This window comes from Manis pentadactyla, chromosome 16 (genome assembly GCF_030020395.1).
Source record: "Manis pentadactyla isolate mManPen7 chromosome 16, mManPen7.hap1, whole genome shotgun sequence".
Classification (NCBI taxonomy): domain Eukaryota; kingdom Metazoa; phylum Chordata; class Mammalia; order Pholidota; family Manidae; genus Manis; species Manis pentadactyla.
In genome coordinates, this window is record NC_080034.1 from 64125609 (window position 1) to 64139835 (window position 14227).

The following is a 14227-nucleotide window of genomic DNA, read 5'->3' on the forward strand; positions in this document are numbered from 1 at the left end:
ACAGCTCAGGGTCTGCCTAACATAGAAGGGCTGTTAGGAGACCTTGTCAAGTTGAGACAGCCAGAAGGGTAGACTCAGTGTAAGGGAGGACTATAAACAAGCCTGTCTGCCTCCCCTACCCCACTTTGTACTCTCCCCCCACCCCCACTGCAACAGATAGTAAAGAACATTGCCTGTCTTGAGGGAAAACATCTCTTCTGAGCACAAGGAGCCCTTAAGAAGCGGCTTGTTCATGCAACCTGGGCAGTCTAAAAAAGTCTCAAGTTGGAAATTGAAAGAGCAGGATTTTAGTGCCTTCCAGGTGATGGCTGAAGTAAAATGGGTTGTGTTTGGAGGAGCCAGAGATAGTTTCAAGGAAAATAAGTTCACAATAAAAACTCACAAATAAAATAGATGAGTGAGCAGAAATAGTGGACTCAAGAAGCAGGCCTACAAAGCCTTAAGATACTAAGCATTACTGAATACAATATAAAGCATATTTTGTATTTAAAGAAATAAGGGAGATTAAAGAGCTTGAGTGTAAAAACAAGCAGATTGGGAAAGTATCAAATGGAAATACAGGAATAAAAAATATCACAATTGAAAATTTAGTGGTTGGGTAACAACAGATCAGACATCACTGTAAAGAGAATAATAGGTAAGAAATTAGGATGTTTTCAGACTTGCAAAAGCTGCAAGACATTTTCACCAGCAGATCTGTGCTACAAAAAAAATGTAAGGATGTTCAGGCAGAATGATCCCTGATGGAAATCTACACAAAGGGATAAAGAGCCCTGGAAATAGTAACAATGTGGGTAAATATGGTTTGTTATTAAACCTCTTTAAAAGACAATCATTCAAAAACAATGAGTAGTTAGACTTTATGTAAAAGTAAAATGGGCGATAATAGCTTAAAAACTAGGAGGGGGGTCTCTACTCTGTTGTAAGGTTCTTGTACTTTACGTGGAATGATACACTATCATTTGTGGACTGGGAAGTTAAAGATGCTGTACTAAAAAGCCTAAAGCAGCCACTGAAATAACCGACTAAAAAATTGTAGCCATTAAACTAACAAAAGAGATAAACTGGAATCATAAAAGACATTTGATTAAAAAATGACAGAAAAAAAAAGAGCCTAGAAAACAGATGGAATAAATAGGAAACAAATAGCAAGATGGTAGACAAAGCCAACCATATCAATAATCTCATCAAATGTAAATAGTCTAAACACCCCAGTTAAAAGGCAGAGATTGTCAGACTGAAATTTTTAAAAGCCAAACTATTCTGCCTTTAAGAAGTGTACTCTAAAGATACAAGTAGGTTAAAAGTAGAAGGATTGAAAAAGATACACCATGCTAAAACTAGTCAAAAGCAAGCTAGCTATATTAATAACAAAGATTTCAGAGCAAAGAATATTAACAGGGATTAAAGACATTTATTTCATACTGATAATGTGGTTGGTTAATGAATGTAATTGACCCAACAATCCTAAATGTTTTGCATGTAATAAAGCTTCAAAACACATGAGGCAGAAGCTAATATAACTGCAAGAAGAAATAGACAAATATATAATTATTAGAGATTTTACTATCCCTCTCTATAATTGATAGAACAAGTTAGAAGAAAATCACCAAAAATGTAGACTTGAACAACCATATCAACCAACTTGATCTGGTTGATATTTATAGAACATCCCACCTTACTAAGTGGAATACACACTCTTCTCAAGTGCACATGGAACATTTATGAAGACAGACCATTTTATGGCCCATTAAGAAATCTCAATAAATTCAAAAGTATTCATCATACAAAGTATGTCCTATGGCCACAGTGGAATTAAATTAGAAATCGAAGATAGAAAAGCCCTTGAAAATCCCTGTATGTTTGAAAATTAACAGTCAAAGAAGAAATCTAGGGAAATTAGTAATTGAAAGTGAAAAAAACCACGTGTGCATTATCACTAAAGTAGTACTTAAAGGGAAACTTGTAACATTAAATACCTATTTTAGTAAGGAAGGAAGGTCTTAAATCAGTGACCTCACTTTTCAAATTAGGAAAGTAGAAGAAAGCAAATAAAATCCAAAGTAAGCAGAAGAAAATGAGTAATAAAGATCAAAGTGGCAATCAGTGAAATAAAAGATAAGTAATAGAGAAAAGTCAATCCAAAATCAATAAAATGGATAACTCTCCAATCAGATTGGTGAGGGAGGAAAGAAAGAAGCCGATTACCAGTATAAGGAATGCTGGAATAACATCACCTAAGATCCTATAGATGTTAAAAGAACATTAGGGAATCTTAGGAATATGTTTATGCCAATAAATTCAACAGCACAGGTGAAATTGAAAAATTCCTTGAAAGACAGAAATTATCAGAGTTTACTAAAGAAGAAATAGATAACCTGAATAGCCCTGTATCTACCAAAGAAACTTGTTTTAAAACCTTCCTGTGATGAAAATTCAGGCCCAGATGGTAATGGTGAGTTTTACCAAACACTTAAGGGAGAAGTAATACCAATTTTACACAAACTCTTCCAAAAAAATCAAAGAGGAGGGAATACTTCATGACTCATTCTGTGAAGCCAGCATTACCTTGATACCAAAAGTATCCTGGCACCTTGGCCAGACAAATATATTACAAGAAAAGGAAAATAAAAAAATACATGCCTATGAACCTAGGTGCAAAAATTCTAAGCAAGAGTCTAGTAAGTTAAGTCCTATGATATAATAAAAAGATAATACATCTTGGCTATGGGACTTATCCCAGGAATGCAGGGTTGGGTAAATATTCACATAATCATCTCAGAAAACACATTTGACAAAATCTAATTCTGATAAAAACTCAGGCAAACTAGGAATAAAGGGAACTTCCCCAACCTGATAAAGGGTATCTACAGAAACCCTGCCGCTAATATCACTATTTAATTGTGAGAGACTAAATACTTTTCCCCCAACATCAGAAACAAATCAGAGATCTGTCTATTCAACATTTCAGTGGAGATTCTAGACTTAGGCAAGAAACAAATGAAGGACATCAGACAGCCAAGAAAAAAGTAAAACTGTCTTTATTCACCAAAGACATGATCATCTAGAAAATTCAATGGAATCTGCAAAGGTATTAGACCTAATAAGCAAATTTATCCGGGTTGCAGGATACAAAGCAGTGTGCAAAACTCAAAATGATAGCAATGAGCAATTAGAAGGTGAAATTAAAAGTCAATATTTATAATAGCATAAAAAATATAAAGTAGGAATAAAATTAACAAAAAAAATGTGAAAGATTTCTACACTGAAAACTACAAAACACTGCTACGATATATTAAAGAAGAACTAAACAAGTGGGGATTTATACCTTGGTCATGTGTCAGAAGACTCAATATTGGTGAGATGTCATACTCCCCAACTACAGATTCAATATAGATCCAATGCAATGCAATCCCAATCAAAATCCCAGCAGGCTATTTTTTGTGTGTTTATACATAAATTGGCAAGCTGATTCTAAAACCTCTGTAGAACTAACTGCAAAGGACCTAGAATAGCCTCCAGGGCTGTTGTAGAACTTGACAATGTATCACCAAAAGCTTCCAGCTGCTCCAGTCTTTCTCCCTCAGCATGATGTAAACCGCCAGCCCAAGCAGAAAGTCAGGAGGTGTTTTTATTTCCGTATGTTCCTTTTGTAACCTGGGAGCATGCGTGCCAACTGGGAGGAAGTGCTGTAATAAGGAACTTCATTTAGGAGGTGTCAGTCGAAGTTGGGAATAAGATTTATTGCTGTTAATTCTCTGGACTAATCTGGGGTTGACTAGTTTTTTCAAACTATATTTGCCAGTTAATACCATGTTCAACTATTTTCCACATAAAATAAAAAAATAAAAATCTGATATAAAAAAGGGCTTTTAAAAGACTGAATTGAGGAATTAATATGAAAAGGAAAATAGACTTACAGATCCTCAAGGAACAACTTTTAAAACACTGAATTGAGGAATTTATATGAAAGGAAAATAGACTTGTAGATCCTCAAGGACTAAGTGTCAAGAGGTTTCTGCGAGGGTGAAAAAAACCTACAAATTACCCAGTCAGTTTTCTTAAGTTTGGAGGAGGGGAAATGGTAACACAGCAACCGACCGAAAAGCTACCCCAGAAGCTTCCCTTTTAAGGAACTAAGATTGTGTTCAGTTCTTTTGGTGTGATTTGCAGGGACTTGGGGGCAAAAGGGACCACAGCAAGCCTATTCTTCAGGGGAAAAGGTTTAACCTTTGGGCACAGAGCTCCTGCTCTGGTCATCTTAATAGATCAAATTAAATTATTTAGCAGGAAGCCAATGTGACCCACTCATTTCTGAGGAAATGACCAGAGGTCAAAGATGGTTATTTTCATCTCTTGTCATTGAAGTAATGCTTGTCTCGTTTTCCTACCGCCTGAGGTTGGGGTTTCCTCCTCCTCCTCTCCTCTGGCCTGTTGCCTCGGCAACGCCAGCCATCTGCCAGCTGGAGACTCGGGGGCGCTGGGGGTACAGTTCAGTCCAAGTCTGAAGGCCTGAGGACTAGGAGAGCAACGATGTAAGTCTCGTTCCACGGGTAAAAGACTGAGATCTGATATCGCAGCTCAACAGTCAGAGGATTCAAATTGTCCCTTCCTCAGTCTTTAGGCCCTCAGTGGATTGGATGAGGCCCACCCGCACTGAGGAGAGCAACCTGCTTTATTGAGTCCACTGATTCAAATGCTAATCTCCTCCTGGAGCCCCCTCCCAGACACAGCCAGAAACAATGTTTAGCCAAGTGTCTGGACGCCCGGTGGTCCAGCCAAGTTGACCTATGAATTCAGCCATCACACCCTCCTCCACGAGTTTCCGCATTCATTGAGCACCTTGTTTGCCCTCAGTAGTTCCCTGTGGGGGCTGTAGGAACAGCACACACGGAAGGATGACTTCTCTGTTGGAGGAAAAGGCATCTTCCTGCTCCTACCTGGCCTCAGGAGCTCCTGGCTCAGCTGACATGGTAGACTGGTACAGCCAGCGTGACGCATGGACGTGCTGGGAGGGGACAGGGTCTCAGGCCTCAGAGAGTCCCTCCCTGGGCAGGAAAGCAGCTTGGGAACTTCTGGTGTTGGAGCTTCTCGTTCGCAGCCCTGCCGCTCAGCCCGGGGCTCCGGCTTTCTAGCTGGGAAAATTCTCAGCAGGACACCAGTTCTCTTTGGCTACACCTTGACAGGAGCCGTTCTCCTCTAATGAAAAATGGAAAATTCTTCTTAGGAGAGTGGCTACCTTATAGAAACCACTGTTTTTTTAAAAAATATGGCCCTATGCTCCATTTACGGAATAGCAGTTCATGTGCTGCTTCCACGGAGTTGTTAGGCAGAAAGACAGAAATGAGCGGCATGGAAAGGAGAAAGGGCCCCCCAAAGATGACTCAGGGAGTTGATCAAATAGAGCCAGAAAGCCAGAAATGACCCAGAGAGTTAATCAGATGAAGCCACAGGGTCCAAGAGTGACTCAGGAAATGTCCAGGGTCCCCCCAGGTGAGAAACATCAGAGGCACAGGCACAGCACAGCACAGCCCCTGCCCTCATTTCACCAATCAGAACAAGCCTAGAGAGCTGTCAGTCAAGGACCTCTCTGCCCTGCCAAAACCACATAAAGGAAGCCTCAGAATGAGCACCCACGCCTGCCCGTCTTATCTTAGGCAGGCCCGCTCTGCTGCTCTGTGCAGAGCGTATTAAAACTTACTTTGCTTTCTTGACTTTGCTCTTTCGTCTCACTGTACCCGACTTCCCTGCAACACGGAGCCCAGTCCTTTCCTTCCTAAAGGGTGACTTTCCTTATTTTAGGACAGGGGAGACTCATGGGAAACCTAGTTGGATCTGGGGTAGGACTGATGCTTTTTTCTTTTTCTGTTAACATTCTTCTAATTTCTTTTACATTTTTTAAATCTTTAATTTATTTTAATATTGGGGGTGGGGAGTGGGGGTGAGGGTTGGGGCAGGAGGTCGTAGCAGCCAGCCGAGCAGGCAGGAACTGCCGAAATCCGTCAGGGTCACAGGACCCCTCATCAGGGACAGCTCAGTGAGAAAGGAAATGTAAAGAAACCCAGGGACTGGGAATCTGGGCTTTCACTCTCTTAGCTTCTGTGAGCTCTTTCTGGAGAAAAACAAGGCAAAGGGGAAAAAAAGTCCATTCTTGAAGACTTTCCTTGTTTCCCTCAACTAATGAGGTAACATGGAACATTTTCCTTTCATTTATGAAGAGCTCACAACTGGCTGTTATTTCAGATAACAACTGCCAACTTCAAGGCGGCACCTGCAAACCTTAGTGACTCTCCGGCTTTCAGGCCACGTTGCCTGATACAGTCTTCTGGGTGAGAGACCCAGATAAGATTTGGAGGGCTTGAGAATGTAGGGCAGCCCCTTGGGTCACCAAGCAGCCAGAATTTGTCATGTTTCTCTGAGGCCTCTTAACAGGCCTTGATCTCTTTGTTCCTGAAGGAAAGTTATGGGCATATAATGCCTTGTAAACTTCCAAAGCTTGTCTCTATTTCTCAACCAGTCAACTTTGCCCCTGTTTCATTTTGAATCCATTCTATAGTTCTCAGCATAAAAGTACCAGCCAGTATATTTCATAATAATATCTGACATGTACTGAGCACTGTGTGTTCAGGCAAGCTAAAGCTTTTCTTAGACATTCCAGCAGTGAATGCCCACTAGAGGCACTTGAAGCAGGTGTTACATTTTGCAGACAAGGTTAGAGAGATTAAGTAATACTCCCAAGGCAACATGGCTAAGTAAGCAGTGAAACCAAAATTACAAACTAAGTTTTGATTCCATAGCTAGAGACTTTAAATATCAAGGTATGCTCTCTTCCACGAATTCCCTTGTTCATGTTTGATAACCAAAATGAGATTGGGAAAATGAAAAGGAATTGTTTCAGTTATTCATTGTTAGGTAACAGATCGCCCCCAAAGCCCAGTGGTTTAAAAATAACAACTATGTATTATTTCCCATGACACTGCCAGTTAATCGAAGGCCTTCTGTTTTAGCGGATGGGCTGGCTGGAGAATCCAAAGCGGCCTCACTCCGAGGCTGGCAGTCCACACTGGGGACCTACGGACTCGGTTAGTGGGGCTGTTGGCCAGGAGACTCAGTTCCTACAGGGGCCTCTGGGTGGCTGCTCGGGCTCCCTCACAGCATGGTCACTGGGCGCCAAGAAGGAACATCCAAGCCCAATGTGAAAATGCTTATCAAGCTCCCACTTTCAGTATTTTTGCCAATGGCCCATTGGCCAAAGTTAGTCTCATGGCCAACCCCTGAGCCAGGGTGCAGGCTCTACAAGGTGTGGCTCACTGGGGCCACCAAAGTAACAGTAATAGGCATTTTGTGATATTTTGTTTACCTGAGAAGCTTCCTTCTTTTCCTCTCAGGCTAATAGCAAAGCTCACCAATTAGAATCTCAAATTGCATTTGTAGCCCTTTTCATATAAGTTTTGAGATTTTGAATGACGTTGTTTAGGTTGTTAAACTAATCAACAACTGCTGAATTCCTTGGCTAGTTTAATAGTCCCTACTTTCAAGGTGCTATAGTCTAGTGAAATTCAGTTTAACACACTTGTTAGCTTGTTTAATATTCACAAAATCTTAGCGATATGTATTCTTATCTGTGCCTTATAGATGAGAAGGTGCAGGTCGCACACCTGGTTCTCGGCACATCTGCCTTTGAGCCACTGCTGGACTCAAGGCCATGCCCCAGTCCTCCTCTGGTGCTGACGGCAAATCTGGGGGGGCTGTGGAGTAAACAACACAGGACACTTAAATGTTTTATACGGAAGGGTAAAGATTTTTTAAAAGTGAAGTGCAATTACGCAGGGGAGGAAGCTCACCGCAGCAGGCGTCTGGGGCCTTTGGCTCGCTTCCTGCTAGTGTGTTAAACTAGAGGGCCTGGTCTTCACCTCTCTTCATCTCTAAGGCTTTTAAAACGTGGTGGTAAAGTGTACGTAACATGAACTTTACCGTTTTAACCATTTTGAAGTGTACAGCTCAGTGGCATTAAGTCCACTCCCACCATGGGACCACCACCACCATCCAGCTCCAGGACTATTTCATCTTCCCCACCTGAAATTCTGTGCTCTCACTGACACGTCCCAACAGAATTATTGGTGACCTTTGAGACTTTATTTGGAAGAGAGGTGCTGCGTGGGTGCTCTTCCTCTGGGCACCCTGGGCTGGTCAGGACTGGGCACTTCAAAGTCCCTCTGCAGCTTCCCCTAAAGCTCAGCCAGGCCCCTACACTCTGGGGTGTTGCTCAGTGGCCAGTGTGCATGGGCTGTGCGGGGCGGAACCTTGACTCCGGATGGATTTAAGCAAGGCTCGGTCCTCAGCTGAGAGCGCGACTGAGGCCCCAGCGGCAGAACATAAGTGACGGCGGCCCTGGCCATGCGCGTTCATCTGCATTCAGTCAATGAAGCACAGAGAGAGGCTGTAGCAAACTCAACTTCTCCTGGACTGCACAGTGGGTGGGAGGATGGAGGGAGAAAGGGGAGTATTGGGGTTCCAGATCCTGGATTAGGGTCCTGAGGATGGGCTGGCAGGCTGGGCCCAGCTCGGGGGAAGCTCCACCCCTTAGGAGGGCAGGATAGGAGCAAGCCGGGCGGTGGAGGGACAGGGGCACTCACCCCTTTCTCATCCCATCCGTGAAGGAAATGTCCCACCTGCTCTTTCCAAGTGCTGCGGCAGGGCTGTGGCCGAAGGGCTCCTTGGGTTCCTTGGGAGCAAAGTTACTACGTCCCTGTGCCTCCCGGAAGTGTGCTTCCAGCCCCTACTTGTGTTCCCCGCGTCAGCAGTAACCGGCCCGGGTGGCGGTCCAGATCCCGGAGCAGGCTGTGGAGCAGGCAGCGTCACATCCCTCCAGTCTACACATACATGAAGTGGAGGCAGGGAGGGGAGCCATTCGAAATATCTGGAATTCGCTGAGATAGATTTATGGGCAAGAATTCCTTTCACAAAACTCTTTTTCAAAAGGAAGCCGAATGTCTATTCTCACCAAGATGGATATTTCACAGCACTGCAGGATGGAAATGAACACCTTTTACTTTCGTTTAGCCCAGGAAGCTGAAAAAGAGACAGAAGTGAATGGGTTTGTCTTGCTCCTTCTTTCCTAAAAGACAGCAGACAGGGCACTGCTGCTTGGCGTAGACCCAGGGCCTGGCTGATTAAGTAGAACCCGTGGAGCCCACAGACCAACCAACTGTTTTTCTAACGGGTGCACTTTCAGCCAAGCGGGTCAGCTGAGGGGATCCGCTCCCCTTCTCTAGGGCCTCACCAGGAGCCTAGGGCTTTGAACGCAGCCGCTGTCCTGTCTCAGGCATATTCAAGAAGAAAAAAGTGCATATTTAAAGGAGACTGAATTTTATGTAAAGACAAGTCAACAGGACCGGCTGGAATGGTCCTGCCAGAAGGAAAACATCAATTTAAATATTTGATTTGCATCCAAAATCCATTCCATCAAAGACTTGGCACCCACAACAGGCTGCTAACCCATTTGAGAAATAAAGCAGACGTTTCTGGTGTGTTTGAAAAGTAGCCTCAGCTTCCCAGGACCCCATAGCCAAAGCCATAACCGGCTCAGAGTGTTAGATGTTCAATTATCCTTGTCCCAAGGTAATGCTGTCAAATTCAGTGGAATCCGAGCTGCGTCCACCCGCTGCTTTGTGCTGGCTTTGGGGCCTGAGATTCCTCAGTGTCAGTCGCATAGGGCCTCAGTGTCTGAGGGGTGGACTGGGAGCAGGGCTCCCGGTAGAGCTGGGGTCCAGCTGCTTTCTTCCCAGTGCTTCCCCATTGCCTTCTGCAGCTGCCTTTGGATCCTCGAGCAACAGATTTTTGAGTCCTCCTGCCAAAACCCGAGACAGCCAGTGAATAATCAATCAGCTGCAATTTGCGAAGCTATTCGGTTTTGCAACTGTAAATGAAAATTCTTTTCATTCAGAATTTTCTGGAATGCTACTGGCCAGCCACAGCAGGTTTTTCTTTTTTTAAATCTTCAGACTTGCAAGGCTCTGGGGCCTCTGAGGATAGGAGGACGTGGGAGGGACTCTGGTTGGCTTTCCCAGAAGGGAAGGAGACCCCAGACACAAAAGGCTCTCAGGGAGAGCCGGGCAGAGCACCCCCAGCTTCTTCAGGGGGAGGACCTGACTACATATCAGAGGGCAGGGGAGCACCCCAAACTGTGGCTTTCAGCTACCTGCATTAGACACAAGATACCACTTCTGAAAAGCAAAGTATGGAAAAAATGCAAATCATACAAATAATTCTCCCTTCTTCCATGCCTGGCACATAAAAATACCCAATAAATGACAGTTGAATTGACTTGTCTGTTGAAAAGAACGCTTCACTGATGCTAAGAAATCCTTAACTTTCTTTTCATGCTTTGAAAATGCCACGTTTCTTTGTATCTCATAGATTTAGGTCTAAGCAAGTGTCCTGACGCATTTGAAAAAAGAAAAAAAACATTTTGCTAATCAAGAGCATTAGAGATATTTTGTCTTTAATATTCAAATATACCTGTTAAGGAGGAAAACAAACTCTATAGAAACTTTTTAAGAAATTCTATTTATTTACTTATTTAAATTGTGGTACAATACACATAACAGAAAATTTAGCATCTTAGCCATTCTTAAGTGCTCAGTCCCCTAGCATTAAGGGCGTTCACATTGTGCAGCCGTCCCGCCATCCCTCTCAGGGGCCGTCCCATCTTCCGGAACTGAAACTCTTTCCCCGTCACACACTTACCCCGCCCCCGTCCCCCAACGCTGCCAACCCGCATTCCACTGGACTCTGACACTGGCAATCTCCTGAGAGTGAAAAGAAAACTTATTTTTTTTTTAATTTAGAAAATATCCTGAGGCTGAAGAGAGAATAAAGTTTTCATTCACAAAATCAAAATTCCTGTTCTGTTGAAGCACAGGTGACAGCGTCTCCCAAGCACCCCCCCCCCCCCCAGGCAACCAGCTCTTCTTTTGGTGGCCTGGGGCATGTCCCCATTGCTGAGGGGGTGGGGATCAAGACGAAAGAGGGGGCAGAGTTCCTGGGTGGGCACCCCCCGCCCCCGTGCCCTTGTCTCAAGGGGATTCAGCTCAGTGTGCTCGGAGTCGCGGGCCAGTCTGGCCGAGGCGGGCTCACTCCTCCAGCCGGGGCGCTCCCACCGTCTGCGCGCCCAGTGACCCCGTGATCCTGACCTGTCGCTCCGCCCTCTCATCCCTCTGTCGGTACTGCCTTTCAGCCTTTACCGTGCTTGAGTCTCTCCTGAGCCTTGGCGCTGCTCTCCATGTGGCGCCTGCCTCCTGTGGCCCCGGGCCGCCCCCTCTCTGGCCTCCCCCCCAGGCGGCAGCCTGGCTCAAGCTCTTACCGAGCCCGCCAACTGCTTCCGAACTGCCTGTGCGGTGGGCCTGTCAGCTGCTCAGCCATTTCCCCCAAAACCCATGTGCTGGAGTCCTAACCTCCACTACCAGAATGTGACTGTATTTGGAGAAACAGCATTTAAAGAGGTGATTAAAATAAAATGAGGTCCTGGGGTGGGCCCTGATCCAATGGGACTGGTGCCCTGATTTGAAGAGATCAGGAAACAGACACGCAGAGGGACAGCCACGGGAGGGCCCAGGGAGCCCGTGGCATCTGCAGGCCCGGGAGGGGCCTCAGCGGGACCAACCCAGCCTCCAGGACTGAGAAATAAATTTCTGTTTAATCACCCAGTCTGTGGGACTTGCAGTCACCAAGGCGACTGCTTTAAAGACTCTTTATGGTCCTGAGCCTTGTCCTTTCCGGGCACTAGCTTGCTGGTCCCTGGTCACCCCCTATTCCTCCTGAAGCCGCTGTGGGTCCTCTTCTTCGGCTTGCCCCAGGCCCTGGTGCTTAGGGAAGGACGGCTTTCTCATGGCCGGAGCCACCTGCACGCTCACCTCCCGCTCACGCTCACATCCCACCTGCACACTCGCTTCCCTGAGTCCCTGACGGGTGCATCTAACTTGTGGACATTTGTTCTAGTCTGTTCCTCAGGCACCTCAAACTCAACCCGTTCAGAACAGAGCACATATCCCTCCCTCCACCTGATTTTCCTCTTCGGTGCCTCATTCCTGGCACATACATTCCCTTCTTGCAAACTATAAATCCAAGGGTCATTACTGACCCCTCTCTCCTCTAACCCTAACAAATCAAACACCAAGTCCTGCTGATTTGCCTTCAAAGGTATTTAAAATAATCCCTCAGTTTCCCTGCCACTTATGGGATGGAAGTCTAGCTCATTAATTTTGTGTACAAGGCCCTCCAAGATGCATCTCCAGGTCTCTTCCCTCCACTCCGTGCTCCCCGCCAGCTCCTCCTCCTGTGCTGTAGTCTGCCTGTGCTCACTGCAGCGGCTCATGGTTCTGGGTCGTTCTCTGCCCTCCCCCTTTTGCTCCCCCAGACTGCTGTTCCCCCTTTTGGCTGTATCCTCTCCAACTGTTACGGGTTGGGTTCATTCTCTTCGGTCCCTGTCTCTGCTGCAACAAAGACTTGAAAGGCACAGACACAATAGTGAAGCAGAGGAAAATTTTATTTGAATCCACTCCAAGGGAGGAGCAGGCCAGAGTCAAGGTAGGCAAAGGCCTTGATCTGTTAGGTGGGAGGCTTATATAATTGCATGCCGGTTAAGAGGCACATCTTTGACAGACAAGGTGGGGGTCATTTGATTGACAGGTCTTTCTATATGTCGTCCCTCTCAGTGAGCATGTCCTTTCCCCACGCTGAGGTGTGATGCGGGCAGTTCTTAGTTCTGTTGGTTGGGATCTGGTTGGGGAGGAAGTTATCTCCTGCCAAGCCTTTGCTGTCCCCACATGGGACCCCATCCCTGGGCAGAGTTTGGGTAGCTTCTTCTTAATTAAGCCTTATCTTCCCCTTTCTTGGCTGCTCATGTGTATCTTTCTACTTAACATTCTTAACAAAATTATTCATTTTTTAAGATCTCCTCTAGGAAGGCATCCTGTAGGAATTCCCAGGCTGGTCTTGATGCTTCTATCACACCCTGGAGGCCCTGGTCATCATTACAGCCATGGAGCACAGTCAGGTCTGAGCAGTCACTGTGCGCTGGGTCCCTGGCGAGCTGCTTTACAGTATGGTCTCACCTTTACGGCAACCCTGTGAGGCAGGTACTACCTTTATCCCCAGTTTGCAGAAGACACCAAGGCACAGAGTGGTTAAGCAACCTGTCTAGGGTCAAGTCTATTTCTGGTAACATTTGTAGCATTGAATTATAATCTGTTTAGGTGGCTTCTTGCCCTTGAGGATAGGAGCCATATCTAATTTATGGGTCCCCAAGGCTTAGCACAGCATCCAATAAGAAGTAGTTGCTGTGAGGAGCTGAACAGAACAGCCTGCAACATCTCACCAGGCCATCTGACCCGGCAAAGGCAGACTGCCTGTGTCTCCTGGCCCTTGCCACGCTGGGGATGTGCTCGGGATGTGCATCCACATGGCATTAGTTCTCCTCTAAGAACAGAACCCTCACACCCTGTATCTTTCCTATCAAGCTTCACATCTCTTTAGCTGAATGAACATCTTCATTCTTTAAGTAAAATTAAAGATTTAAAATAAAATAAAGCCAGTTCCACCTTTCGCTGCTCGGCATTCCCCAATTTCACCCATTGTTCAGTTTGTTGATTTGCAGACTAACCCTTCCTCTTTACCCAGGGATTGCAGAATCCACAGAGCTCTTAGTTTTTTTAGTCACAGAAATGTATGCATCTTGAGAGGTGTATATACAAATAGTGATTACACGGAAACCAGCGTGCTAAAAGATTTCTGGCTTTTTCATTATTGTATATGGGGCAGGGAAAGCAAGTGAGGATGATAATTCAGAGAGTTCAGAGAGTTTGTTTTAAATAAAATATATTGCTTCTTAGTCAGTAGGAGCTTTTTAAAATCAACTTTAAAAATGGAAGTGTTATATCCATAGAGAAAATCTCCATTCCTAAGAGTACAGCTTGATGAATTACCACAAAGTGAACACATCTGGTTCACCCGTTCCCCAGATTAAGAGACAGAACCTTAGCAGAGCCACCCTGTCCCCAAGCACTCACCTCCAAACACTAAGGCTGTCACTATACTGATGTCTAACTCCACAGGTTAGTTTCAGCTGGTTTTGAACTTCATATAAATAGAAGCATGTTATATGCATTCTTTTGCATCTGGCTCAACATTATGCTAGTGAGATTCATCAACTATGCATTTCTATTAC